The 27043-nt window shown below is 38.7% G+C and overlaps 1 protein-coding gene across 8 annotated transcripts in view; it reads right to left on the bottom strand.

Moving 5' to 3' along the window:
• TRIL (TLR4 interactor with leucine rich repeats) overlaps positions 1-27043 on the bottom strand; it is a 122360-nt gene that overhangs the window by 59557 nt on the left and 35760 nt on the right. The window contains exon 3 of one of the 8 annotated variants that reach the window (XM_067042417.1): positions 25028-25086. The exons of the other annotated variants lie outside the window; for them this stretch is intronic. The gene's annotated coding sequence lies outside the window, so the exon portion shown is untranslated. The remainder of the gene's footprint in view (positions 1-25027; positions 25087-27043) is intronic. 8 annotated transcript variants of the gene reach the window in all.

The raw sequence follows: 27043 nt of genomic DNA, 5'->3' as shown, positions 1-27043 counted from the left end.
ACTAAGACAATACTTGCAGTGTGGAATGGCTGTGAGCTTGCAAAACATTACACACACACACACACACACACACACACACACACACACACACACACACACACACACACAAACCAATCTATAAATCCCTAAACAAATGCAGGTTTTAGCTGTGAAGATAAAGAAAGCTAGCCTAGAGCAGGAGCTAGCAAATAACCCACCATATTCAGTCAGCCTGTCTGGAACACAGCCACACCCATGCATTTAGATATAGTCTGTGGCTGCCTTCAGGCTACAATGGCAGAGATGAAGAGTTGCTATATGAACCTGCAAAACCTAAAATATCTACTATCTGGCCCTTTACATTAAAAGTTTGCTACCCCTGACCCTGAGCATAGAAAGAAAAAGGAGGTGACTGATGTAAAAGACAGGACAGAGGTCAAATCTATAGGACCAGTAAACGCTTGGGCTTAGAGAAATAGAGAGAGCAAGAGAAAGGGCCAATAACCTTGAGGTTTCTAGCCCAGGTCCCAGCAAGATGGCATTGTCATTAACTACACTGAAGAAATCGGAAGAACAGTTTCACCTAATTGTTGGTTTCATTCTGTACATTCTGAGTTTCAAGTGCTGGTAAGACTGTTCAGCAGAAGGATGAAGACGTGAACCTGGTGCTCTGGCAAAGGGTTCAGAGGTGAGGTTTTGGCTTTTGGAACAGTGTGCATTGACGTGAAAAAAAAAAAAGAAGGAAAACTGGTGATTCTGTAGGCAGTATAATTTTGACTTTAATCTTCCACTTTTAAATGGATTGAGTTCTGTCTCACATTTGAAAAGTTATGCAAAAGACTTAGTGCTTAAATTGGATAGTTAAAGCAAGGCTTCCCGATCATTATTATATTAAGCAGAAAATGAGAAAAAGACAGTAAAGTTCTATTGTTGCTAGAAAGGAAATATTTTAGAACCAGGCAAAGGCTCCCCTGCATAGAGGGCACCTGACCACGTTACTGGCCACTAAGCAACACTTGAAAACCAGTTCTCATGTCCCAACTGATGAGGGTCCTGGGAGATATTTAATGGTTTTCTGCAAATAAAAGGATTTCATGGTTAAACAACTTTGGATAAAACCAGATGAAAGAAAGTTAAAGCTTTCTTTATTAAAGAACTTCTCAGAGCTTTCATTTCATTGTATTAAGAAGCACTGGAATCCCCAAGAAGTAGACAAAGTAAGTAGATGAGAAAACTGGGGTTTAAAGCAGTAACTTGCCCAGATTACAGAGCTATTAAGAAGCAGAACTAGGAATCAAACTCAGAAACTGCTTCAGTGCTCACAGCAATTACTCTTTCCTAATAATGATAATAAAGGGATGATGATGGTGGTGGTGGTGAGAAGTGTGATTACTGCCAAGTGGTTCCTGTGGTACTTGCTATCCCTTGGAAAGCTGCGGTAATCCTTAGACCAGTGTATCAGTCACCTGGTGACAAAAGAATGTCATTATCAACCACTCGAAACTCAGTGACATACAATAGTAAGCATTTATTCTATTGCATGCATCTGCAGGTTGGCTGGGCAGTTTTGCTGATCTCATTTGGGTTTGGCTCCAGCCTGTGGGTTCAGATCAGGTCTGCCATATGGAGCGCTCATCTGTCTCAGATGAGCAGGCCGCCACTGGCAGAGTCCCCTCATGGTGGAGGCAGAAAGCCTCTTTTTGCATCACAAAGTCACATGCCTGCACCCTAGTCAAGGGGCAGGGATTTCCCCTCCATCTCTAGGGAGAATTGCAAAGTCAAATGTCAAAAGGGGTAGATACCAGGAAGAATGAAGAAATGGAACCAATTATTCAATCTCCCATGACCCATGTGTAAAATTCATCTTGGGACCATACAATAAAAAATTTAATCTGTCTATTTAAATAATTCACAGAACCCTGGCACCATGAATTCAAGTTCAGTCAATGCAGTATGTAACAATAATTTTTTTTTTTTTTACTCTTATCCCTGCTTATTTAGAATCTGCCCAAGCCTGGACTAAATAAAGTATACACTCTTGAAACAGCTCTAGGGGTTTACTAAATATATTAACAAATGGTCTACAAGTCCCTTTGTGTTCCTTTGCCCAGGGTATTAGAACTGTTCACATGGCCTGTCTGCTGATGCTTCTCTGGGTCCTGCCACGCTTGGGGCCTGCTGTCCAACTGCCTCTCCCCAGCTGGTGAAACTAGAGGCTCAAACTGAGGCTGAGGTTTTAGGGGAACTGAGTAGGGCCAGCTTGAGTGTTTTTGAGTGTCCCTGAGACTGCGAGGATTGCCTGGGCCAGGAGTCCAAGGGGGTGGTCAGAGAGAAGGGTGAACAGCAGAAAACTTGCCAAAAGGAAGGAGATCTGAAGGTGGAGCAGCTGAGAAAAAGTATGGAAGGAGGGTGAGGTTTTTGTGAGAGTCTTGTGGCCTAGTTCTCAAAAAGGAGCGAAGCTGGACACTGTATCTCTGAAAGCTGTAAGATTCTTTGAAGACAGTGATGATGAAATATCTGATACATGAAAGAGAAGATATGTAATATATATTAACTTAGAAATATAAAATGATACCTGTCACCTCACTGCTCACCGTAGAAACCAGTATATTACAGCATCCACCTGTATGTTCCACCTATTTCCTGAGGGAAACCACTCTTAGAATGTTGTGTTGATAATTCTCTTGCTTTAAAAAAAATTGTCATATCCTGTATGTACATTCTTGAACATGCAGGAGACAATGCTTAGTTTTCCTGGTATTTGAGTTTTGTAAATATGGCATCACATTACATGTAATCTCCTGCACCTTGTCATTATTATGTCCCTGAAATTCGTCATGGTTTGGAGTCGCTATGTTTTATTCATTTTCACTGCTCCACAATATACTTTATTAGAAATATACCAGTTTATTCATTCTTCTGTTTGTAAACATTTTAAGCTGTTTCATTTTTGCTATTATAAACAATTTCATAATTTGGATGTGTCTCCAGATACACATACCTAAGAGTTTCTCTGGGATATGTAATTCAGAGTGGAATTTCTGGTTTAAAAGCTTTTACACTGCTGTTTGCAATTTTATTCCAAAGTATTCTTTCGGATTGTAAGTCACTAGCAGGGTATGAGAGTTCTTGTAGAATCACATTCTCAGCAACACTGTGTATTGTCAGACTTCTGAATTTTTGCCAACCAAGCAGGTAGAAAACAAATCCCGTTGTAGTTTAAATTTGTATTTTTTTGATTACTGATGAGGTTGAGCACCTTTTCATGATTTAATTCACCACGTATGTTTCTTCTTCAGTGAAATACTCATTTCTTTCTTTTGCTTATTTTCTTATTTCTACTAGGTTTTCTCTTATTGATTTATTGTAGTTCATTATAAATACTAGATACTAATCTCTTGCCAATTACATATAGTGCAAACATCTTTTCCCATTGTGTGGCTTGTCTTTTCATTCGTTTTATGGTGTCTTTTGACAAACAGAAATTTTTAGCTTTGAGGTAGTCAAAGTACCTCAAACTTTTCATTGTGTTTTCTTAGAGATATATCTCTGCCCCAAGTTCATAAAGATATACTATTCATTTGTCTTCTAAAAGTCTTAAAGTTTTGTTTCGAACATTTAAGCTTTTAATCTATTTGGGATTTTGGGGGGTGGGGTGAAACTATGGTGTGAGGTAGGGATCTGAATGAATTTTTTTCCATGTGGATAACCCATTATCTCAACATATTTAATGATATGGACTCTCCCACCCATCCACCTCCTTAGTCATCTGCAAGGACATCCCTTTCAGGTAACAAGGCTGCCTCATGTACAGGGGATGTTGCATTGATCAATATGTCTTCTCCTGTACCCAAACCATACCATCTCATTTACTCTGGCTTTACAATAAATCTTGATATCTGCTAGGACCTCCTGGTAACTAGGTTACAGTTTGACTTTGAGGCAAAAAATGAGGCTCAAACATTCTAATGAAGAGGATAAGAGAAAAAATGTTAAAGAGTTTAGTCCATTGTTTGCTTAAAAATAATATCTGTTATTCTCTTCTGTTCCTTAAGGCTAGACTAAGATTGCTGTCATTAGAAATGCATGTTAGTGGGCTTCCCTGGTGGCGCAGTGGTTGAGAGTCCACCTGCCGATGCAGGGGACACGGGTTCATGTCCTGGTCCGGGAAGATCCCACATGCCGTGGAGCGGCTGGGCCCGTGAGCCATGGCCGCTGAGCCTGTGCGTCTGGAGCCTGTGCTCTGCAACGGGACAGGCCACAACAGTGAGAGGCCCACATACCGCAAAAAAAAAAGAAATGCATGTTAGTGATTCTAACTGATATACAAAATTCAGACTCCCTGGTGATTCAGATGAAGGTGGTGAAATTTGACTTTACTCTTCTCTTTTTGCTTCAAGGCATCAGCTGAGATATGTTGCAAAAATGATCAGCCCTTCATGACCCTTAGAAAATAAGGCCACATTAAAATGTTACTTTTGTGCTTATTCTCAAGTATCTCTAATGCTGTGACATGTCTTTGCATTTCTTCAAGGTTATTTATACAGGGTTTCATGTTTATAGAGCTAAGATAACTGGATGAACTTGAAGTTTCATTGGGGCAGGGATGGAGGGGTGGGGAGTCTTAGGGACTCTGCTATAAACTCTCTGCTCTCTATGGACCACACATTTTATAACTCATTCTGTATAAACAGCCCAAATCTTTTGAGTATTTTCCATCCAGTGAATAAACTGAATAAATTCAATTGAATAAATTCCTTTTAGTGGTGACACTGACTTTTTAGGCTGTTTATTTCGACTTCCTCATTGGAGATATAGTCATACAAATTGAAGAACCTTTTAAATGTGATGCCCAGGATGCACTGTAAGTCATGCTTATAAATGGGGTTTAATGCACTGTAAGTCACGTTTATAAATGGGGTTTAATATTCTCTATGAAGGTGCAGAAAGAGAGGCAATATATAGTATACACAGTACTCACTATTCAGTCCAATACATGGTAGAGACCATAAACAGTAGCCCTGGAGTTGGTAAATGTTTATCTATATAAATGTATATTTTAAAGAACTTTGAAAATTGGCTTACAAAGAAATATTAAAGTTGCAAAGAATTAATATACATTTAAGTATCACCTACTAGAGAACATACTCATGGTTGAAGAGCAGGAATCAATAGCTTAGAAAGAAGAAAGCCAGCCTTCTGGGTTCCCTTTCATTTCCCATCATCTCTTACTCCCTTCCAAGCCCTGATACCCTTGTCTTCCCTTTGCCCACCCGCAGGTAGCAGCATTATCTTTCTTACACATGCTCATTGAGCCCTTTCTGTCTCTTTCAGTTCTCCTCTCACGTTCCACCCCACTGTGGACCCCAGGCCTGTTCTTCCATTAGAAAGGTCTGTGCATATCCTGGTCCACCTCCTGCTTTCCTTGATGGACTAAGAAGCATACTTCCTGTGGGAGTCCTTAGCTCTCCCAAGGTTTAACCACCAGGAGTATAAATGGTGACATGGCTGGTGTACCACTGGAAATTATAAAATCCCCAAAGAAGTTAGACCTTGGAGCAAAGATGCTTCTCTGTTGCCTCTGGCTCTTTTTCCTACTTGTACAAGGGAGGTGCCTGCCTAAGAAACGAAGCTCTGCCTAAGTGTAAAGTTCACAAAAAGCCTTGCCAGAAGCTGGAAGGGCTTTGAGATGAGGTGTGATTCTTGCGTCACTGAACTCCCACACTGGACTTCCTTTGGGCGTGTCACACATCTGCCGAGGGAGGCCCCACAGGAAAGTTTTACAATCTCTAAGGGAGGAACATGAACTAACCTATCTATACAGTTTATGAAGCTTATTTTTTACTTTTCTCCATATATTCCCTTTCTTTCCTTTTTCCCTCCCTTCCTTCCTTCTTTTCTTCCTTCCTATCTTTTTTCTTGTTTTCATCCTTTCATTCTCAACCTGTTTTTTTGGTTTTTTTTTTTTTTTCCCCTGACTTAAATCTCTTTAGCTTTTCAAACCAGTCCTCACCTTGGCTCATGGCACCTATAGGATAAACATGATTTTTCCCTTGGACAGTTTTCATATTCTGAAACTTCAGTATTTTAATAGTCCTCTGGAGTCTATTCTCCCTTCTCCAGGCTGATGTGGTTCTCATTATCTTCTGACCAGGTGTCCTCCCACTTTTATTCTTGCTGGGGTGGTTTTCTTCTTCCCTTTGTGCGTTCAGAGAACTGAGAAGAATATACTCAGTGTCACCCAGCTGGTTATTTCATTAAGTTCGCAGGGCTTGTTCCATATTACCTGAAGGAAAATATTTTTCATGGCTAAATTGAAAGCTAGTATAAATTATGGTATATTGGTTGCAGAAATGAAGTTTACAATGGGAAGAGATTCTAATTGGGGGTCAGAAAGCATGATGAAAAACGTTTTAATGGTGTTGTTAGTATTGTAATTTATTCATTGATTCTTGGTTTGTTACTTATGCATTCATAAGTACCTGCGTGATCCATAGCCATCCCCTACACTGAGAATCTCATGATGAGAAACTTCAAATTGTCTTCAGAAAAGCATGGATAGCATCAATTTGAAATTGATGGTGTATTAGTTAGGGTTATTAGTTAGGGTTAGGCTTCTGTAGCAAAGAAACACCCCTCAAAAACAATGGCTTAAATAATGTTGGATTTTATTTCTTTCTCATATAAATAGGCAGCGGGGAGGTTCTGCTCAGATTCACTGAGGGGCTCATTTTCATTTAATCTTGCTGTTGCGCCCGCCATCCTTAAAATGTTATCTCTGTCTAAATGATTGAAACTGGGTTACTGTTTTGTCTGTTTTAAACCCTTGGGAAAGAGAAAGAAAGGAAATAGAAGGCAAACAATTTCCTTTCAGATAAATGAGGTGGAAAATGCTCACATCATTGAAGCTTAGATTTCATTGGTGAAAAACAGCCACAGAGCTATTCCTAACTACAAAGGAGTCTGGGAAATCTAGTTTCCAGCTGGGAAGCCATATTCTCAGGAAAAAAGGAGGAGGAATTTAAAGAGATAAATAGTAGCCTGTAGTAGGTACTCTGAGGTATCAATTTTGGAACCAATTTCAATTATCATCAGTTCTTCAAGGCACTATAGAATGATGGCCAAATGCTCTAGCACTGGAGGCAGAAAGCCATGAGTTCTAGTTTGGGCTCTACCATTTACTAGTTGTGTGGCCATAAGCTGGTTACTTAACTTCCTTAAAACCTCAGTTTCCTCAATTGTAAAGTGGGAAACATAATAGAACCAGTGTTAAAGATTACATGAAGGACTTCCCTTGTGGCGCAGTGGTTAAGAATCCACCTGTCAATGCAGGGGACACAGGTTCGAGACCTGGTCCAGGAAGATCCCACATGCTGTGGAGCAGCTAAGCCCGTGCGCCACAACTACTGAGCCTGCGCACCACAACTACTGAGCCCACTACTGACGCCCACCTGCCTAGAGCCCGTGCTCTGCAACAGGAGAAGCTACTGCAGTGAGAAGCCCGTGCACCACAACAAAGAGTTGCCCCTGCTTGCTGCAACTAGAGAAGCCCGTGCAGCAACAAAGACCCAATGCAGCCATAAATAAATAAATTTTAAAAAAAGATTATATGAAATACACAAGTGCTCACATGATAAGTGGTCAATAAATGTTTCCTTGACTTAGTTCCCTGAAGGGAGGAATTGACCTCTTGTTAATAATAAGACTTCCAGGCCAATGAGAGGTCATCCAATAAAGAGTGTCCTTGTTTCAGCAAAATTGATTTAACAAGAGTCTACTTTATAGAGGGCACTGGGATAGTAGCTATTAATTTATGAGCTAGTTCTGCACCTCAAATGACATGGATATAGCAATAGTCCTTTTCTCATTGAATCTAGAGGGATAAACAAGATACGTTTTTCAAGAGCATAACTCCCTCTCTGGCATATAGTAAGCACTGAATATATGTTAACTCAATATTATATAAGGGAAATGCTAAATATTCTTATAGGCAGTGCTATGGGAATACAAAGGAAGAAACAATTCTGACTTGGAGGAACAGGGAAGGTTTCAAAGAGGTGATAGCACTTTCGCTGGGTTATTAAGGATGAGTAAGATTTCAAAAATTTGAGATTTTAAAGGGGTGATTCATCAGAAAAAAATACATGAGCAAAGTATGTAGGTGAGCTACAGTTTGGCATGTTCAAGGACAGAATGTCTAGATCACAGATGCATGAAATAAGAATGGGAGAAGTTGTGGAAGATAATACAGTGTGAGATCAGATAGTAAATGCCACACTTAAGAATTTAGACTTCACTCATGAAGCAGTGGAGAGGTTTCTGAGGAAGAGATTTTCATACCCTGAGCTATGTATGAGGTTGCCCACCTCTGATATCAGAAAACAGGTAGATTAGAGGGGAGAAAAATGGATGAAATGAGAGGCTGGGAGTTCAGATAGGTGACCACTGCAGTAGTCCAGGAAAAGAATGATAGGATCTGAATTGGGCATTATCATTGATAATGGAAAGTAAAGGATAGAAAAGAGTCATTGAAGAGATAGAATCAATAGGTCTTTAAGATTGACCAAATAAGAGATGTAAAGGAGAGAAGAGAGTTTAAAACACGTAAGATTTCTGAGTATTATAACTCAGGGAATGTACGATAACTTCAAATAGATCTGCTGAAACTAAAATCTACTTGAACATAGCTATTAAGATTTCCAATATAAATGACCTGAGGCAATGGTGTTTCTTGCATAAGTTTGAGTAGAAAAAAAATACATAAATCCCCAATGTGAGTACCCAATTGTATTCAAAATTTAGCCTGACAGGGTCTTCAAATGTCACCAGAGAATAAAATTCACTTTAAGAAACATGATATGAAGATGACTTCTGCTTCCAGTTTAATGACATACCTGGTATCAGACTACCCCTCCTGCTGGGAACAACTGTCAAGTTGGAAAAGATACAAAGAAAAAAATCAGCTGTTTGAAGCTATCAGAGAATATCCAAAGAAAAGAGGACCTGAGATGCTCAGATCCTAGGGAGAGGAAAAGTGCATTGAGGAGAGCCCAATACTCTGTACTGGTTGCCCCTCAAGGTATTTGCTGACTCCTGAGATGTACATATGCGAGGTGAAATTTGTGAAACTAAACCCAAAGTACTTATTAGGTAGAGATTTTGACAGTTTCACAGCACAAGGAAGACAAAATTAGAGCTCTGAGCCTATAACAAGGAGTCTCCAATGATTTTTAGTTGAGAGCCCTGAAAGTGATACACCTTAAAGATAAGAGCAGGGCTTCCCTGGTGGCGCAGTGGTTGAGAATCCGCCTGCCGATGCAGGAGACACGGGTTCGTGCCCTGGTCCGGGAAGATCCCACATGCCGCGGAGCGACTAAGCCCGTGAGCCATGGCCGCTGAGCCTGTGCGTCCGGAGCCTGTGCTCCGCAACGGGAGAGGCCACAACAGTGAGAGGCCCGCATACCGCAAAAAAAAAAAAAAAAAAAAAAAAAAAAGATAAGAGCAAATGAGAACTCTACAGTCCTCAACTGGATCAAGGTGATTTTTTAATATGCTATATGATTGCCATAAGAAAATTAATGTCCAGGTCCAGGAAGATAACACAATCCAGATTCTCTACAATTTTTCATATTCAGTGCCCATGATCTTTCATAAAAGATATAACAGGCATTTTCACTAAGATAAGGAACAAGGCAAGGGTGACCACCGTCTCTTCTATTCAACATTGTACTAGAATTATTAGCCAGTGCAATCAGACAACAGAACTCAAAGGTATAAGGAGTAAAATGAAGTAAAATGATCTCTATCTGGAGTTGATATAAAAGTATGCTAGCAAAGCCTCAAGGAATCAACGATGAAACTAACTTAAACAATAAAACAATTCAGTAATGTAGCAGGATATAAAACTGACATTAAAAACCAATAGCTTTCATATATACAAGCAATCTAAAGTTAAAAGCTATAATGGTAGAGGAAACTTCATTTAGCACCAAAAAAGCTAAAATACTTAAGAATAAATTTAATAATAAATGTGTAAAATTTATACATACAAGGAACATTTTAGTAAACTCCTGAAAGACTAAAAAGTAGATCTGAACAAATGGAAAGACATCTTCCTTTCTCGGACAGGATAGCTCAACATTATAAAGATTTGAGCTTTCCCTAAGTTAATTTACATATGCAGTGCAATCCCAATAAAAATACCAACAAGCTATTTTATGGAGTTAAGTTGATACCAAAGTTTATATGGAAAAACAAACATGCAGGAATAGCCAGGAAACATTGAAAATAAATATTTATGAGGGGGAACTAGCAGATACTAAAACATACTATAAAGTCTCTATAATTAAAACAGTGTGGTACTGGCACAAGGCCAGTAGAATAGAATAGAAAATCAAGAAATAAACTCAAAAACATACGAAAATTTAATATATGATGAGGATGGCATTTGAAACCAGTGGAGTAAAGATGGACTTTTAAATAAATGATGTTGGACAACTGAGTGGCCATTTGGAAAAAAGATAAAATTAAATCCATATCTCACATTATACATAAGAATAAACTCCAAATGGTCTGGGGATATAAAGAAAAAGAAATGAATCTATAAAGTACTAGAAGTTTATACGGGTCAATTCTTCTTTAGCGTTAATGTAGGAAAGGCTTCCTAACTATGACTCAAAATCCAGAGGTATTACAACAAGAGACAAAAAATAAACTTGACTAATAATAATTAGAAGGTTTTGCATGACAAAAACAACAAGATACAATTTTTAAAAAGCCAAAAGACAACTGAAAAACTGGGAGAAAGTGTTTCCCCAAAATATAAAAAATACTTAAAATGTGTAAATAAAGGTATTGATATTTCACAATGCATTACAGATTGAATTCATTAATTCTCACAATGCTTTTAAGGTGGGTGGCCAGTATTATATGTGATACTTTCAGATGGAGAAAAAGGGGCAGAAATATTAGAAAATCAGCCTAAGTCACACAAAAGACTAAACTATCAGCAGCCCTAGTCCCCAGCTAACACTCCTCTCTGTGCATATCCTTCTCATTGGGCCTACACTCTCAAACCCCAAGTCTTTGTTTCTGTTTTCCTTATACCAGGAACAACCTCCCTCTTTCTGATTATTTCACTTCAACTCCTGGCCATGCAACCATGTCCCAGAAATTACAGTTCAAATCCCACCTCCTTTGGACAGCTCCACAATCCTGACCCTTTTATCAGCCATGACACATTTTTAAAATGTTGTTTGTAAATTGATTTATCTCCTGAGAATCTTCATGTTATGTTGCTATGAAGTTTTCATGGCTTTCTTTCACAACTATACTCCTCCCTGTGGCAGTTTCTATGGGAAGAAAACTGTTTGGAATTAGAAAAACATAAATCTTGGCTGAATAAGTGGTGGCCTTAAAAGCCATACTAGATTGAGCAAACCAATCATTTATTTTTGCTCTTGATACGATAAGGGTGGCATTAAACTACAGCATGTCTAATAATGACAATGTTATATTGCGATCTAAGTTTCTTGAGGGCGACCACACATATTCAGGCTGTGGTGGATAGGGATTGAAGTTTTGCCAGGCTACGGTTCCCAGATCACCAGCTTAATTTCCTGCCAAGCTCTGCCAGTTCAGAGCTTCCTGAGGCTTAATTTAAGCCTCAGGGCCAGCTGCTGCCCCAGTCTACTCACTGACAGTTCCTGGGATCACAGGACAGTGGTAGGTGGAGAGTAACCAGAAAGACAGCAATTCCCCCACTAACGATGGTCTCTTTAGAAAAAGCTGGGAGGTGTTTCTCTAGCTCCTCCTCTTAATTTTACATCACTCTGCCAGTTGATCAGAGCATCAATTTACATTCCCTGTGAAAGCAAACTGCAGAGAGCAAAGAAATTGTCAGGGCTGCTTTGGACTCTGTTAGAGGGTGGAATTTTGAAAATATCCTACAGTGTTAAATAGTTATAAATTCTGTTTTGTTCAACCCAGAACTCAAAATTTCCTTTTGTGTATATGCCTGTGTCATTCTATTAAGTTATTAAGTAATTTAGTAATTTATTAAGTTAAGTAATTTAAAATTCATTCCCATTATAAATTATTCAAGTAAATAGAAAAATATATACAGAGCAACACATAAAGTTCATCCTGCTAAGCCTTATAAAAACATCTTGATGGAAATTTCATTGGAATTAAACTGAATTTTTAGATTAATTTGGGGATAAGATTGTCATTTTTACAACTGATTTTTTCCTATTCAGGAACATGGTACTTTTTTGTTTATTTAAGTCTTTTTAATGTCTTTCAGTAAAATTTTATCATTTTCTTTTTAAAAGTCTTGCATATTTTTGGTTTCATTTGTACTTAGGTATTTATTTTATGTTTCAAGTTGGTATTTTGAATTGGATATATTTTTCCCCAATAAAATAATGTATAAAAGCACAGTTGATTTTTATATGTTGATCATTATCTGGCCACTTACTGACCTTATTTGATTCACTAGTATTTTTTTAAAAATAATGCTTCCTCTCCACAACCAGAGAGTGTATTTATTTTTTTATAAATTTATTTATTTTTGGCAGCATTGGGTCTTTGTTGCTGTGGCGGGCTTTCTCTAGTTGTGGCAAGTGGGGGGCTACTCTTCGTTGCAGTGCGCGGGCTTCTCATTGTGGTGGTTTCTCTTGTTGCGGAGCACGGGCTCTAGGCATGCGGGCTTCAGTAGTTGTGGAATGCAGGCTCAGTAGTTGTGGCGCACAGGCTTAGTTGCTCCGCGTTATGTGGGATCTTCCCGGACCAGGGCTCAAACCCATGTCCCCTGCATTGGCAGGTGGATTCTTAACCACTGATCCATGAGGGAAGTCCTCACTTGCATTTTTAAGTAGATATTTGTATTAGTTTGTTAAGACTGCCATAATAACAACTACCACAGAATGGGTAGCTTAAACAACAGAGATTAATTTTCTCACAGTTCTGGAGGCTAGAAGTCTGAGATCAAGATGCTTGACGGGTTTGGTTTTTTTGAGGCCCCTCTCCTTGACTTGCAGATGGCTGCCTTCTCACTGTGTTCTCATATGGTCACACCTTCATCTGCACATGTTTTGGTGTCTCTATGTGTCCAAATTTCCTGTTCTTATAAGGACATTGGTCATATCAGATTAGGGCTCACCCTAAAAAACTCATTTTAATTTACTCAGCTCTCTAAAGACCTTATCTCTAAACATAATTACATTCTGAGGATTAGGACTTCAACATACAAAGTTAGTGGGGGAGGAGGGGAATGACAAAAATTCAGTCCATAATAACAATTAATATTTGCAAATAGTGACAATTTTATTTCTTCCTCTTGTTCTAGTCATACTTCTAATTTCTTTTTCTTGTCTTACTACATTATCTAACTCTCTAATATAGTGTTGAATTCTATGGTAATAATGGACGTCTTTTTCTTTTTTCTAATTTTAATAGGAATACTTCCCAGGTTTCAATGTTCAGTGTGATGTTTGCTCTTGATCTCTAGTAGATAATCTTTATTAGGTTGAGTAACTTCCTTCTCTTATAGCTTACTAAAGGTTTGGTAGGGTTTGGTTTGGCTGGTTGGTTGTTGTTTCTTTTGTTGTTTTTATTTATTTATTTATTTATTTATTTTTGTAGAGCTGCTATTTGATCGTAGCTGAGTTTGACTTTTCCCCCCTACCCCACCCTGATTTCAATTAAACATTTAAAAAATTTCAACCACCAGTAAGAGGTACATGGAAGAGAGATTTGGAGTGACATTAAGATCTGTTTTCAATCTCACTATTTTTTTCAGTTTTAGCCTCAGCAAATAATTATGTTTGTGAATGACATGGGATTTATTCCAAAAATGTATTTTATAAATGCAGTGTTTCATACAACCTGAAAGCTAGACAATAGCACTGCAAAGAGTGAAGATCAGACCTCAAATATTATTTAAACCACGAAATAGAAAAGATTCCTTTATACTCTCCCTGCCTAAATCTTCACCAAGCCCTCCATTCACCTTTGTCTTTTGGCTTCTCTAAAAGACAAATAGAAAGTCTTACAGCTAATATAAGATTATCTTTACACATTGAAGTAGGAAAGCCCAAAGAGAAAACTATGCTGTTCAACCCTTTAGCAGTTGTTACTTAGTACCCAGTGATAATGCTAAGTTTCCACTCATTGCGGTGCTTCTCAGTTCCAATGTTTTTCAGAGTGCCAGGCTTATAGTCCAGTTTTGGAATCAAACTGCTAATGCAGGTTTGTTATATTTTTCCTTAGATTCTGTTTAATTTGTTGGCAGTACTTGGGTAAGGCCAGATAGCACTTAATTGCAAATAATTCTGGAGGTTCTTGGCAACGCAGAGCTAACTGAAATGAGAGAAAAGCAAGTGTATTTATATGATGAATAATATTAGGACCCAGGGGGCATTTAGAAGATGGAAAAAAAGGAGTGGGTTAATTTTGAACCATTTTCAATTTCCATACCAGTCATTACCCACATTAGTGGATTTATTATGTTCTTTTTCTTTCCCTAATAAGAGCCTTGTAAAATTCAGCACATCATCAGGCAACCTAATAATTACCATATTTAGGGGCAAATGTTAGATCTTAGACAGAGACTATTTATTACGTCCCATTCCCTAAAGTTTGACTGAATGGTCATTTTTCTGCTTCTTCATTAATAATCATAATAAGTAAACTGCAAAAAAAGAGGAGGAAAGAACTCAGCAAATCAAAACTTAGAAAACTGGAAAGGTCAGAGCAATAAAGCATCCTGCCATTACTCACAGACTGTGTAAGATATTAGAGTTATGACTCTTAATTTTCATGACCAAAATTCTAAAGGGAATGAAAATGGCACCAAATGAATCCATTCAATTAATGTGGAAGCTCAGATGGAAAAAAGAGCAAAATAAATAATTCCCTGAATCTGCCTTTTACCAACTCAAGTCCAAAATTGTAGGCCTCCCTGGAGCCTAAGAATCACAAGACAAAAGCTTAATGTGACTGGTAATTTAAGTGTTTGCTAACCTTTTGTCCTTTAAGCTCCGTGGAACAACCAGAAAAACATTGCGTGATGAAGTTGCACTGGTTGAATGTGCACTGGGTAATGGCATCAATCTTCGAATATTCCCGATCCAGAATTTGAAATACAGAAACAACTCCACCCCGAAGATTTTTTTTAGAAAGCTCTTTTGTTTCTTTGGATTACACTCAAAGATTTTCTTGCTGATTTCCAAAAGTGCATTATTCATTTAGTAAACTTACCCCTTGCTTCATCACAAAAGATGTTATAGATACCTAAACTCTAACTCAATACAATTACACGTCAAGGAAATATTCTGGAGCTACCACATAATTTTTTGGTTAGCCATTGTTTGGCTTTCAATTTGAAAATGCCTTTTGCAACAGACAAACATAAAAGTCTGCTCTGGAAGATTTTGCATTTTTTTTTTCCTGCCTTTCTGTTTTCTTATCCAAATGTGAAACCAATAGCTTTGTTCCCATTATAGTTTTCTTTCCTCCTCCTAAAATCTGGGCACTTTTGAGTGGGTGTTTAAAGACACCTTCTTCAAGTATTCCCTACGGCTAAAGCAACAAGAACTCACTCTCTGTTTTTGAAAAGTTAGAACAGTTGGAAATTTTGAACAACTACTTAGTGCCAACACTGCCCTTGATCTTCTTTTTACAGTACATGGGGTTTACACTTTGTGAGCCAGATTCAATCCCAGTGGACCTCTGCTGGAGAACACAGGAAGAAATCTCCCCGCATGTCTGCAGGGAGTATTTTCCGGCCAGAATGCATAAACCATTGAGAATATCTTCCATAGAGTCTGCAGAGACGAAGATAATCCATTACCCTCCAGGCATTTGGCTGGGGTAAGGGGGTGGGGTAGCCCTGCCTCCAGTGATACTAAAGGGAGTTACATTTGAAAATCTCTCAAAAGCCAGATCCTGGAATACAGTTCTTTCTCCCCATAGGTTTTGCATTTCTCTGAAAGCAACATTAGGAGAGCTAGGGAACCAGAAAGTAAATCATAAGCTTTAAGAAAATATATAAATCAAAAGGATGGATAAATATATTCTATTTGCATAGCTGCTCTGAAGAGTTGCATTAGCTAGATCAAGACAAACTTCGCGTCCCGGTTTCAAAAACCCTTTCCACATTGACCAAATAAAATCAGCCTCTCCTAGTGACCCTCAACTTTAACACTTCAAAGTGACGCACTGAATTACTTTTATTGTTACCACAGTATTTGACAGCAATCCAGAGAAAGCCAATGAAAACCAGGACCAGAGAGAGTTAAATGCTTTCATGGAAAAAAATTGCCCTTTGCTGACACTGAGTGCCAGCACATCATTAAGGGAAAGATAGGAGTGAGGCCTTCTTAAGAGCTGACATTAAAAATTGACGTCCATTCTGTAAAAGACAGGCCTTGTGTATTTTTTAAAGCCCAAAGCCATAGCAGCTAAAGGGTAATAAAAATTGCATATAAGAACATTATGGTGGTTAGATTGTTCCCAAGAACCCTTGATCCAGGATTTGGTATATATTATATAAATTTGGAATATATCTGTATGAAAACTCCACCCAAAGCTAGTGGGACTTTTCAAATTTCAGAGCGGGGAAAACCAACAATCTGATTAAAAAAATGGGCAAGTAATCTGAAAGCATGCTGTTCACAGAAAATAAGTAGAATACAAATATTTGAAAAGATACTTGACCATAATTGTAATGAAAGAAAATCAAATCAGAAAAAGAAGTATGTTTTTCACCATGAGATAAGCAATGATGAACTCGTTTGGTGACACACAAGTTAAAGATGTAAGGAAATGGCATGTTTATTCTCTATGAGTTGGCTGTGTGTTTGGAGATAGTTTGAATGGAAATAGACAATCAGTTTGGCAATATTTAGCAGAACAAAAAATGTATATATCCTTTCCTCCAGCAAATCTACTTCTAAGGGTTTACAAATAGATATACAGCAAGTTTTTAGTAATAGAAAACAATCTAAATGTTTAGGACTGGCTACATTAAATACAGTACATCCATTCGTGAAATACTTGGGGCATTACTAGATGTAATGAGGCAGATCAACAAATAAATACTGACTTGGAAAGAACTTCAAAGTATAGTGTGAACTTTGTGGGGGGTTTTTGTAAGTGTGATAATACTCTCCCCTTTGTGTAAAACAAAAGAGAGAAAAAAGAAACATATATGCAAATGTTTATATACTTGCATATACATAGAAAAAATCTGGAAGGATACTTAAGAAATCATTAATAATGGTTGCCCCAGGGAATGGGATTGTAATGTGTGTTTGATTGCACGTTTTTTGTAGAGTTGGAAACATTTTATCATATCATTTTATATATATATATGTATATATATATATACATATATATACACACACACATACATATATGTAATCAAGAAAAAGTGCAGAGGTGCTCAAATTGGGATGAGGTGGAATTGCCCTGGTTCTCTTGCACATTGCCCTGGTTCTCTTGTTTAAGTGGCTGGAAAACAATACAGTACCCCTGATGGACAACTTAGACATGGAGAGAGTGTTGTCCTCTAAGTAGCCACCAGAGAACAAGTTCAATCATGCATATATTATACTCCTGGATTCTTTCATAGGAGAAATTGTCCTAGACCTCCTTTTTTAAAAAAAACTACAGTCACCAACCATACTGTACATTACATCCCCAGGACTCATTTATCTTATAACTGGAAGTTTGCCCCTTTGACCACCTTTACCCACCCCCTACCCCCCGCCACACTCTGGCAAAACCAATCTGTTCTCTGTATCTATGAGCACGGGTTGTTGTTGTTGTTTTTTTTTTAGATTCCACATATAAGTGAGATCATATATTTGTCTTTCTCTGTCTGACCTCACTTTTAATTGATGCCCTGAGCATAAAGAAATGATTTCCATGTTTAGAACTCTGTTTAAAGTGGTAAGTACATCAATTCAAATAAAGTAAATGTTTTACCAGCTTTTGTTTCTCAATGAAAGTACTTCTTTCAACAGAAATTTTTACCAAAGAAATGCCCGCTTCTCAGGCAGAATTTCCATGAGTGTCAACAAATATTTGCAAATTCTTGTTGTCTTTAATTAAGCAACTTAAGTTCTATGAATTTAATGTGGAAGTATATGGTGTAAGTGTTAAAAAAGGAAGAGGAATTGACAACTAATAGACAGTGGTGTTACAGATTTTCATTTTTAAGAAAGCATTTGATGAAACACTGGACTATCATTTTCCATTGAAAATCTATTGTCAGTGTTATATGAAGAAATGACCTGTTCATCCAGTCATCATCGAACTTGGCCATCTGTGCTACATCAACTTCATTTGGGAATACTAGAAATACAAGGGCTGAAGAACAACAGAGCTATCACAAAACCATGAAAAAGGCAAGGTGCATCTCATGTTTGTTCATTGAACAGAGAAAGGAATGAGAAGTGACAATGAGGGGAGGTAACAGAAGAGCATCAAGAATCTCTTCTAGAGGCCCCTGATGTCATGAAAAGATTCCCAAAGAAGCCAACTCAGATACAGGATGGAAGGGTTGTTTGGCTGCAGATTTGCAACCCCATGGATGGTCAAGGTTGATTCCATGTTTTTCTTTCCTTCCTCTGAGCTTCCACATTGGAGGACGGTTATTCTTCCATTGTGGATATAAGTAGGGTGGCTCCATGGCCAGGTTTACCAGGGATGGCCCTGGTTCATTCCTGTAGTTTCTAATGTCATACCCTCCCCTTTCACTATCAAAACTGTCCTAGTTCTGATGATAAATTATATAGTCACCCTAATATAAATGGATTAAAGTGGGGAATGAGGAACAGGGCCCCTTGGATCATGACTGCTATGCTGAAAACATTTTCTGACCACCTCCTCAAAAGCTAAGTAATTGATGGGATATCAAAAAAAATATTCTTGGAAATCAACTGAATTTCTCTGCAGATACCACTCTACATGGCTCAGAAAAGAGAAAACAATTCTTCTCTGTTATTTGCCTAACGTATATTGTCCATAGGGTGGAAACACATCATAGTATGTGAAATTCCAGATCCTGGAATTATGCCCTATATAATCCCCATCGCTTGAGCTTTCTCATAAAATCCCCTCTCCTTGGCTGGACCAAGTGATTTACTTCTAATCAAAGGAATATGAGAAAGGTTGTGGTGGAGGGAGGGTCAAAAGATAAGACTTGCCTTTTGTTAGCACACATACTATTTTCTGGTTTTGATGAAGAAAACTGCACCTTTAAGAGGCTCCAGAGGCAAAAGATTAGGGGAAGCTTCCAGCCAACAAACAGAAACTGAAGTCCTCAGCCCAACAGCCTCAAGGATCTGGATTCTGCCAAAACTACATAAATGAGCTTGGGGGCTCTTCCCCATGCAAGTTTTCACATGAGACCCCAGCTCTGGCTGATACCTTGATTGCAGCCTTGTGAGGAGTCCCTGAAGCGGAGGGCCCAGCTAAACAGTGCCAGATTCTGGATGCACAGAAACTGCAAGATAATAAGCTGTTTTAGGCTGCTAAATTGGGGGGTAATTTGTAACCTACACTGATAATGATTAGATTCTGTGTGATGTTGGTAAAAACCACTTAACACCTCTAGGCCTCAGTTTTCTCTTCTGCTTTGTGCAGAGTAAGGCCGAATATATAAATATTTGTGGCCTAAATGAATGTGACACAGAGGTGGACTAGTTAATCTCTAAAACTCCCCCTAATGCAAACACTTGACAACATATTGTTTAGAAAGGGACAGCTCTTGCTGACAGATTTTAAAATATGTGTTGTACTACTTTTCCTTTGATGCTACATTTTTCGGTATTTTAATATTGCCTTAAATTTTGATTTGCTTTTAAAAAGAACCTCAAAACAGAGGCTTCTTGTTTGAAAGGTTGCCTCACCAAGTTTTTTTGTTTTAAAAATATTCTGACCTGTGCACGTCTGCATAGTTGAGGATCACTGCAAACCTTTGATGTAAATGGTCACGCACCCTGCAACTTTTGAGCAGATACGGGTGTGTTTTATGATCACTGTCTCACCTGGCTCCAGAGCAACACCTGCCTCTCATTTAGGATGCAGGGCAACTGCAGCCTGGCCAGAGTGTTGGACACATTTCATTTCACCTTTCTCTGAATTCATGGTAGAACCTTTTTATAAATTTTCCAGGTCATTTCCAAGAATCTCTGGTATTAAAATACCACAGGTCTGTGCTAACCCTGCTTTCCTGAGGATTAAACTCTGCTTCATTGTGGGTAAAAATGGTGTTTTACAGGCTAGAAACAATGTCTTTGATGTTAAAATCATTCCCAGGGTGAACTCCAAAAATCTGTTTGGAGGAGACACTTTAAAATCTTTACCAAAACTTATTTGAACATTTAAAAAAATTATTTATTTTTTAGGGAGTTATTTAAACAGTGAAAGAAAAATGCTACCATCCCAGCGCCATCTTGCACGTGTACCCATACACAAGCTCCACATATGCAGCTCCAGATAGCCAAATAGAAAGAGGAAAACCAATTATGCCTCTGTCACAAAGTGCCTGGGCTCAGCGGTATGGAGATAAAATACTCAGGCTTTGGGCTTATTTTATTTGTATATGGATATTCTGGTTTTGTGTGATGACTCACTGATAATTCTTATGATGGTATTCTACAAAAGGGACTGCTTTTGGTTTAAATAAGTAAACAAAAACACTACATAGAAATGTCTCCTTTCTAGAGAGAAGAGTAGGAAAAACAATATGAAATTTGTGTACATGAAAAAGGTTATAGGTTATAACTTCATGTTTTCTAGAATCACTGATATCTCCTTAATATCTTTTATATTTTCAGAGACTTTAAATGATTCCTCTTAACCCCCACTGCAGGATCTTACTTGTCCCCAAAGTATGGCTTAATATGTTAACCACACAGTTTCCACAGAGGCCTTGTGAGGTGGCAATTTCAAAAATCTTATAAATAAGTGTATCTAGAGCCAATGCATTAACTCTACCATCCTAACCAATGAAAAGATACAGAGTAGGTATATTTTGGGTATGAACAAGCACTTCACTGCCACAGTGCCACGTGTTTCTGGGCAAAAGTCAGATAAAAGAAGTTGTTAGGAAGGAAAGGTCATTAATTCCAAGAACTGTGATTTCTGCAAGCTGGTTTTGTTTTGTGACTTTTTAGTGTAGTTTAAAAAATAATGACTGTATGACACTTCACATAAGCATGAGATTTCTAGTTGTAAGGCATCTTAGAGATCAGTTTAATTCAATCACCTCATTGTCAGAATTGAGGAATTCAAGACCCATCAGTAGGTGAGTGAGTGACTTAAACAAGAACATACATCTAGTGGAAGATTCAAGACTCTGGCTCATAAAGGAGGCTATTACAAGGGTGAGTGAATGACACTGAATAATTTGTAAGGAATTAATGAGGATCCAAAGTTGATAGATGGCCAAAACATGAAACCTCTAAATTTAGTTTTTGTTACTATTTAAAAATATATTTGTGAGGAAGCACCTTAGAAAGATGTAGTATGTACAGTATTGGAGGGAGAGGTTCTGGTGAGGAAATCTCTCTCAATGCTTTATTAGCACCTATCCTACTTAACAGATAATATGAAATCTCACAGCCATAATCAGGGAAGGTTTTCCATTAACTTAGGAAGAGCATGAAGCTGGACTGAAAACACCAGTCCTTTAAGCCCAGAGAGTTTGCTAGCAACACGGAACCAACCTGCCAGATGAAAAAAAGGTAGGAATAGGCTTTATTTCCTCCCTCGTGGTCTGATTCCTGGCTCAGACTAAGAGACTAACCAAAACATTCAAAAACTATAATTATGAGAGCAAAAATATAATTAACAGTAAAATGATCAAGACTAAAAATGCTGGGCTTCCCTGGTGGCGCGGTGGTTGAGGGTCCGCCTGCTGATGCAGGAGACATGGGTTCGTGCCCTGGTCCGGGAGGATCCCGCATGCCGCGGGGCGGCTGAGCTCGTGGGCCATGGCCGCTGGGCCTACGCATCCGGAGCCTGTGCTCCGCAACGGGAGAGGCCACGGCAGTGAGAGGCCCGCATACCGCAAAAAAAAAAAAAAAAAGAGTAAAAATGCTGCTTTAGGACAACAAATCACTGAGATGAAAAAAATCCCTTGAAGGATCAGGAGAAAGGGCAAACCGATGAAGGGAAATGATAGTTATGGAGGCACAAGCAAGACTCAACCTATAAAGCACAGGGATTCCAACCTACAAAGTGCAGAAAAGCTCAAGGAAAGCTGCAACAGACTTGATACCAAAGATATGACTGAAAAGAAGTTAATACTTATGAACTTACTGATTTTAATAGTTATAATTATTCACCTTTGGGGTGTTTTAGAAATAAGATAAAACAATGAAAAGAAGGTAAACATGAAACAAATAAAAAACAGAGACATGAAACTAGGCCAACCTTATCGACTATAACAATAATATAAATGGCTTAGTAAAACCTCTTTTTAAAAGATGGGTTTAGAGGGCTTCCCTGGTGGCGCAGTGGTTGAGAATCCGCCTGCCAATGCAGGGGACACGAGTTCGAGCCCTTGTCCGGGAAGATCCCACATGCCGCGGAGCAACTAAGCACGTGCACCACAACTACTGAGCCGGTGCTCTAGAGCCCACGAGCCACAACTACTGAGCCTGTGTGCTGCAACTACTGAAGCCCATGTGCCTAGAGCCTGTGCTCTGCAACAAGAGAAGCCACTGCAATGAGAAGCCCGTGCATTGCAAGGAAGACTAACCCTCACTCTCCACAGCTAGAGATAGCCTGCGCGCGGCAACTTAGACCCAACGCAGCCAAAAATAAAATAAATAAATAAATTTATTTTTTAAAAAAGATGGGTTTAGAAAACCTAAATCCAGTTACATGCTGCTAATTAGGGATATGCCTAAACCAAAAAGACACTAAAAAGTTAAATTATAGGCAATTAAGAGAGTGTGCTTCTAGCAGAAGGATAAACAAATAGACCAGGGAACAGAACAGAGAATCCAGAAACACACTTATATAGTTGCTTCATTCATGACAATGTGACACTACAGTGCAGTGGGGGAAGCACCGACTTTTAAATCAGTGTTGCTGGGTTAACTGGATAACCTCATCCATTACCTCACACCATACACCAAGATAATTTCAGATAACTGATAAATGTGTGAAAGATTAAAAAAATTAAGTACTATGGAAAATAAAAAAACAACTTTGGAAAATATCTTCATGACCTGGGGGTAGGTAAAGGTTTCTTAAACATGTTACAAAAAAGTACTAACCACAAAGGGACAAATAAGTGTATATCATTAAAATTAAGAATGTCTGCTCATTAGAAGACACCATTAGGAGAGTGAAAAGGCAAATCATAGAGTGGGAGAAGATATTTGCAATCTGTATATTTACAAAAGACATATGGAGAATATATAAAGAAGTCCTACAAATTAAAAGATGACCCAATAGAAAAATGGACAAAAGTCTCAAACAGGCACTTCACATAGAGAATATTCAACTAGCAAATAAGCATAGAAAAAGGTGTTTAATATCATCAGACATCAGGGAAATTCAAGTGGAAACCATAATGAGATACCACGGCATACCCACGAGAATGACTGAAAGTAAAAAGCCTGACAATACCAAGTGATGCAGAGCAACCAAAGCCCTGATCCACTACTAGTGGGAGTGAAGTTGGCACAGCTACTTTAGAAAATGATTTGGCACTGTCCACTCAGTCAGAACACCAGCATATCCAATCACCCAGCAGGCCCATCCAGTTTTATAGCAAAGTGAAATGCATGTGTGTGCACACCAAAGACGGGTACAAGAATGTTCATAGCAGAACGATGCAATTGCCCCAAACTGGAAACAACCCAGATGTACATTACTGTAAAGTGGGTAAATGGTGGTAGAGTCATGGAATGGATTCTACTCAGCAATGACAATGACTGTGCTCTTTCTCCATGCCAACAAGTGAATGGACATCAGAGGCATAATGATGAATGAGAGAAGTCAAACACAAAACAGTACAACTGTATGATTTCATTTATAAAAGGTATAAAAACAGGTGAACCTAATTTTTGCTGTTAGGAGTCAGATTAATGTTTATCTTTGGCGTGGGGTTGTGACAGGCAGGGAGCTTGACGGAACCTTTTGGGATGCTGGTGATATTCCATTTCTTGATCTGGGAACTGGTTACACCAGGCAGTTCACCGTGGCAAATTCGTCAAGTTACACATCCTCATTTCTGTATATACGTTATACTTCAACATAAATTTTTAAAGTGTTAAACGCAAATTATAGGCAGGTTTTTCAAGCAAATACAAACTAAAAGTAAACAGAAGTCACAATCATAATATCAGAAAAGGCCATTTCATGGCATGCAGTATTACATGGATCAAAGAATGTCATTTTCTATCTACCAGATCAATCCACCATCAAGGTAATCAGTTGCAAACCTCTATGCATCAGATGAACTAGAATCAAATCATATTAAGTAAAATCTTTGAAAAAGAAATTTACCAAAACAATATTGTTAGGTATACCACGCAGATTCCCATTTATAAACATGTACGTAATAATTAATGATGGCAGAGGCAGGGTCTACAACTTGAACTTCCTCTCACTAAGGCTAATTGCACAATTGTCACCTCCTTGGTCAGAAAACCTGTAACCTAATACGTTCTGTTCCTCGTGAGGACCAACCATCTACTTGATGTCAGGTTCAATGTATATGGACCCTCTCTAGAGGAGGGGTGGCAATTTGTCCTTACTGTGCACTGTACATCTGGGACAGGAGGTGACACACAAGAGATGAGGCTGTATCAGGTGGGCCAGAGTGGGACGAGAAAGTTTTAGGGCAACTGGTAGCATTGATTCCTCCCCAAGGTCATCACTGATCTTGGTCCACGTGTGCACACTTTGTAAAGTTTGTTGCTCTTAGACCTTGATTGTGCACTCATGACCAAAAATAACTAGAGGGAACGCTGATCTTCAAGAGAATCTCTGGACTTTGAACTGGCCAATCCATTACCTGGTGTGTGAAACTTGATGGACCCAGTACCACTTTCCTGTCTTATGTACAGGAAAACCCTAGAAGCAAAAAAAAAAAAAAAATGTCAGTGCCTACACTTTGGGCGTTTGGCCTCATTTTCTAGTGCTGTCTGGGAAAGGAAATGTGGAGGGTTCCACCTACACCAACTCACAACTTTGTTTATTTTCCTTTCAAGACTCCTTCGGAGGCCAAGACGTTGATGAGATGAATAGTCCATTTATTGCCTTGGGTTAGGACATCACGGTCTGTCATTGCGCCATGTGTTTTTATGTGTGAACTTGGATGCTATATGAACCCTTAAAGTGGGGGAGGCAGTAGGGGGTTGACAGCCGGTGGGAATGAATGGACTCGTTTCAAGATTGATTTAAAAGTTGATGGGGTCGTACTAGACCCTACCCTGAATATCAGTGGGCGACGGCTGTATGAAAATAAACAAGTCTAGAATAAAATATGTGGAAGATAGCACTAGCACACATTAAATAAAGTTGACACATTTAATCACCCGGCGTTCACTTGTGATCTGTGTGGCCAAAGGAGAATTTGTAAATACTGTGAAAAGTCAGAGGAGATGCTAACCGAGTGAAATGGAACAATTGTTAAAAAAAAAAAAATGAATAATGACACCCATCTGCCCAGCTGACACTTTAAGAGAACAAAATATAAATGCACATGCCCTAAGCGGGGAGGGGGCACAACTGTATTACTGATCACTAGAGTAGGAACATGCAAGAGCCTTATAGAGCCATTCTACTGGGCACAGTCTGACCCAAAAGAAATGGAGTAAATGTCAGAGCCCTGGAAGCAGAGGGGGAGGTTGGGGTCCAGATCTGGGCAGACAGAAAATGGAGACAACTAAAAACAGATGATGAAAACTTCTGGAGGATTAACTAACAGTAGCTGCCGTGCCTCAAGCCCAGGATAAAGGAGTGTTTCAGCACTTGTACCCTGTCTTCCTCTGCAAGGGATGAATAACATCTTAAGTTGATCTAGAAGCCAGTCAAGGAGGGACAATTTTTTCTTGTCTTAATAGCCCAGAAGCTGTTGTTTTTCCTTCACTACTGATTAGTTTGTGTCTTAAGGACCTGGGACTCCTGGAACTTACCATGTTTCTTCTTTGTTTCAATTGCTAGCGAACTCCAAACTAAACCTATGATTCGCCAAAAGTTTCACAGAACTTCATTTTCCTTAGTGAGCTTTGTGGGCTGTCTCCAGTCTGGCTCTGTTTTATGTCCCTTTCCTTTTCTCCTTTTTCCTTATGCCTTGTGCCTATTTTTATTTTATGTCATTTTGTATTCTATCTAGATTTCAAAAACCATATTAAATATTTTGACACAAAGTTCTGGTAAAAATAAATGGCACCAGGGTGACTTTTCGTAATTGTGCTCTAGAAAATATTATTTGCCTTAAAAAGGACATTTTTAAACAAGATCAACAAATACGGAAATGGCGAAACTGGAATTTGGGAGAAGGAATCCACATTTCTTGCCTTGCTGGGTCACACTCCTCAGAAGGTAATGAAACTATTTTAGATTTGTGGTCAGATAAGCTCCATTTCACCTTAAGAAGCAAGGAAAATACCAGGGAATTAATACAAATTCTACCAAAACTAATATATATTTTAAAGAATAAAATAAAATACAATATTTCCCTAACCTGTTTACCTTATTTTCAGGGCGTGTTATGTTTCAGATGGGCATATGTTTGGTTCTTCTTTTTTTTTTTTTTTTTTTGTGGTACGCGGGCCTCTCACTGTCATGGCCTCTCCCGTTGCGGAGCACAGGCTCCGGTCGCGCAGGCTCAGCGGCCATGGCTCACGGGCCCAGCCGCTCCGCGGCATGTGGGATCCTCCCGGACCGGGGCACGAACCCGTGTCCCCTGCATCGGCAGGCAGACTCTCAACCACTGCGCCAGCAGGGAATCCCTGGTTCTTCATTTTTTTATCTGTATATTTTAAGTAAGATTGTTTTATTATGAAAGATATACAAATTTGTGTTA

Source organism: Kogia breviceps, chromosome 9 (assembly GCF_026419965.1).
Source record: "Kogia breviceps isolate mKogBre1 chromosome 9, mKogBre1 haplotype 1, whole genome shotgun sequence".
NCBI lineage: Eukaryota > Metazoa > Chordata > Mammalia > Artiodactyla > Physeteridae > Kogia > Kogia breviceps.
This window is presented reverse-complemented; position numbering and strand designations above follow the sequence as displayed.